The following is a 4,279-nucleotide window of genomic DNA, read 5'->3' on the forward strand; positions in this document are numbered from 1 at the left end:
GTGTATCTGTTTCCACAGATAAACCACTCGTACATTGAATGATTGCATTCCGTCATTTTGTCTTTGCAAGTAGGGTACATAACAGCTGTACTGGGAACAACAAATTCGTCAAATGAAAAGCGAAATTTCGGTCCGACCGGTCAAAGTGGGCCACCTTCAAAGCTGGTTTCAAATCTTCAGGTGGGACCAAGCCAAGATAGTCCGTTCCATTTGATGTACCAACCAAAATTTTGGGTTGAATGGAAAGCACCCCAAGTGTCTTTGACATGATTAGCCACTAATCTGCAGGTATGAAGTAGTGAGGCACTGATTTCGAAAATTCACTGTAGGCTAATCAGAAAAGAAACAAGGAAAGGGTTACGTTTTTTTCAAACGTTGGCCGTGTAGCACTAATATTTCAACACAATTAACTATTTGAGGGTCATGTGAAGTGCTATATTCTCCCCATGTAAATCATCTGAGCGTTACCCCTGCAAATGGAATTGGGCACACAAAAGGACAGAGAAAAGCTCTAATCCACGACCCACGACCTTGAGGTTAGATCATCGCTATTCTGCTAACTGGGCTGGAATCTCGGCTTTCTGCAGTCCTGCATGACTATACCAAGATCTCCACTAACATACAAGGCCCCTTTGCCACGGAATTCAGCTTTTGTTTAATTTGTGCAACTAGTTAGCTCGACCGTGGAACACTGGGCTAGGTCGGCTCACCAGTCTGCCGGCCAGATCATACAGTGGAGACCCTTAGAAGCAAAACCAGCCCAATCTGATCACGATCATTTACGTCTTGGACAAAAATATGGTAAAATTAGAAAAGAAAGTACGAAGACGCGTTATATTGACACGTATTTATATTTCGGACCAAGAATGCAGCCGATTTTAGAGATGTAACAAAACCTTCTCCCAAAAACGGCCGTTAAGCCAACTAGGCTCTCTTGCAACAAGCACACATGTCAGCAAATATTCACAGAGTTTCGCGTGATCAACTAGCACTCATGTCTCATAAATAATTTGTAGAATCACTATTTGTTATTTTTCAGGGTCGGGGAATGATAGCGACTTCATAATGTGGACTAGGTAACTTTTCTATTGTAATGTTTCCTTATCCTAATACCCTTTCCCTTTGTATTAAGAACATGTTTTATCAGGCTGAATTTGTTTTTATTTACATCGTGATTTATTGGCCAAATTTCAGCCTGATGTTCTTAATCCACTTGTTCTTATATGCGGGTGTTTACTGTAGTGTGTGGGTTCTATAACTTTCCACAGGGCACTTATATGAACATAAAATATAATTTTGAGACGGGGCCTACGGTTTATAGCCCCTATCCGAGAAGACTCAAAAGTCTAACCATTTGCAGATGTAGTTACAAAGGCAGCACTTTCTGCTCAGTTATTTTAAGATCCTGAGTGTTGATCTGGCCAGGGTTCGAACCCTTTTCTTAAGAACGTGTGAAATCCCATGTCTAACCCTGAGTGACACTAAATGTTACAATATGGACGTAAACACCAGTGGCTCAGTTGGTTGAGCATCGGGCTGTCATGCGGGAGGTCGTGAGTCTGACTCCGGCGGGACCAACACTCGAGGTGTTAAAATAACTGATTGAGAAAGTGTTGCCTTTGTAATTAAGGGTGCGTTCGATTGACCGTATTCCGGAATAGGAATACATGGAATACAAGTTGGAAATCCTTTGTTTTTGCGGAGATTCACATTAAAATTGTCAAACATTTGCTAAAATGCTATTTTAAACATATTTTTATCATCCTTGCAGCTTCGAAATGCGCCAAACATACCATTGTAGTCATCACTCCACATATTCTTATTCCGGAATAGGGTCAATCGAACGCACCCTACATCTGCAAATGGTTAGACTTTCAAGTCTTCTCGGACAAGGACTTTAAACCGGAGGTCCCGGCTCATAGCCCTTAATGGAAATTAAATAGTATGGGACGTTAAAGAACCCACTCACTATTCGATAAGAGTAGGGGACATAGTCCCCGGTGTTGTCGTCTGGACGGGGGTATCTTTCACTTCCTAAAATTAATTGTAAACTGCGTAATAAACAGTCTGGCTAAAGTCCCCCATAAAGCATTGTAAATTAGTCCTGAAAATTCCAGAGGGAAGAGACTAATAGCTTCACTTCACTTCACTTCACACTTCCTAAAAAAAAACAGTCAAACCGGTTAAAAGGCGGTTAGGGAAGGATTAAACGCGAAAGCGAAAAGTTGGGTATGATTTCTGAGCTTCTGTCTAGTTAGACGCCGGTTCGAAGAACTCAATCTGGACGCTCTCAAGTATAATGATCAGTTAAAAAGCACTGCGTTTACCGGTTAAAAAGAATGATGGAAAGAAAGTTAATCACTGATGTAGCTTGTCAAGTAATCAAGGACCATTAAAGTGAAAATTTTATGCACATCAATATACGAATCCTCAAAATAATCGCATAGTTTTATTCAGCCTGCCATTTTTATTGCACAAAAAGGTATGTATCTCCTAGCAAATCTACATTCCTTCCTTTATAACAGTCGAGTTCTTAACCCCGCCTTACTCTCTCATTGCGCAGGTTGGTAGCTAGTTTGCGTGACCTATTGTGTGCGTTCGCTCGTGTATGTGATACATGCTGGACACGCGAACAATTCATCCGATTTAAATGTAAACATTTTTGTGCGTTTGTCTCGCTGTTCTATTCACTTAAGTTCCACCAGATTCTACCCATTTAAATTACTTTACTGTAGTTTGTCAGTGACACATATAAATTTTGATAGAAGGCGGGATATTTATGGATTTCTTCGTGATCTCCTCAGAAGAATATATTAGTGTAGTAATTTTACGCCCATCGTGTTTTATTGTTTTCTTTTGTTTGGCAAGGAACTGATCAATCATTTTGAAATTTGGACACAGGACTTCAAATCTAAATTTTATTCGGTTTCATTAAAAGAAGCACATCGTTCGCTCAGTATTACGAACGGGTGGGTGAGATTCGCGTGATTTTACCAGGTTCCATTCCACGAATAATGTAGTGCTTACATTTTTATATTCGCTTTTAGAAGATTGGCGCCCCAGCACAGCACTGAGCTCTTTGTGGCCTAAGGCACCGAATCGTCTCTGGCAAACTGACTTATCCGAATAATGATCTTGCTGGTGTGAGACTTGTAAAAAAGGTAAGAAAGACATTTGTTGGAAAACTTAAGAATTAGGCGTAATTAAAAGCTGACTCTCTAAATGTCGCTTGGAACGATGATTAGAAAAAGATGCCAGTCATGCTATGTTGATGATAGAACTGGTGTTCATGATGTTCAGTTTATTGTTAATTTATATCCTATTATAGTGCATTCTGAGAGATCTGAGGTATTGTTGAAGCACTAAACATGGTAGAGTGTGGGAAAGACGAGAGGAGGGTCCTCTTGTCGACGTAGAAGATTATATAAAGCAGACTGAGTACTGTGCAATGAAAATCATATTTTTAAAAGGTGCTCAATGAAGTGAAACCAAAAGAATAAGTAGTCTAAGGTGTTTACGTCTCTCCGAAGTCGGCTCGTCTTCTTCTTCATTGTAATCCGTTTTTGTTCATACGCTGCAATTTAACAGTGGGTTTTACGTTTGCCAGACACTTTTGCTAGTCTATACTGTTTCTGGAATCATGTTTAAGCCTTCATAGTGGAGGGGGCTCGCAATCATTCGATTTTTCCCGTCGTTTACGTAAACGCGTTTGGCCAGAATGAAGCGGCTTTGGCAAAATGCACCAGATTGTTTGAAAGAATCAACAAAGTGCATCGTTCTGTTCATAAGAACAAACAACAAAGTTATCTTATATATCGCTCGATCCAATGATTGCTCGACAGTTTGGCAGACTGGTAAAGCACGCGCGTTTTTGAAACACGGACGGCGTGCCAGGACAATGGTGTCTCCCAGATTTTTATACTAATCACGTCTAATGTGGCAATAATTTTGCGTGGTTTAGTTGAAATTAGAGTTTGCTTTCGATTAGTGATTGTTTTAAACGCGTAAACTCAATTTAAAGCTGATTTAACCCCGATTTTTTAAAGCGATCTTTCATTAGGTGCGTACTTACCCAGCGACTCGCTTGCAAGCTGATTTAACTCCATTTTTTAAAATAAATCTCTCGAGATAGGACGCAGCTCTTTACAACCTTTAGTTCATGGGATCTCTTTAGGACGCAGCTCTATTGTTTTTAGAGTTAGGGTCTATTTTTCTTTTGTATCGTTCTTTGTGTCCATTGTAAGAGAGTAAAAGCGTTCTTTACAGGCATTGGGAAGAT

This window comes from Montipora capricornis, chromosome 8, assembly GCF_036669925.1.
Source record: "Montipora capricornis isolate CH-2021 chromosome 8, ASM3666992v2, whole genome shotgun sequence".
NCBI classification, from domain to species: domain Eukaryota; kingdom Metazoa; phylum Cnidaria; class Anthozoa; order Scleractinia; family Acroporidae; genus Montipora; species Montipora capricornis.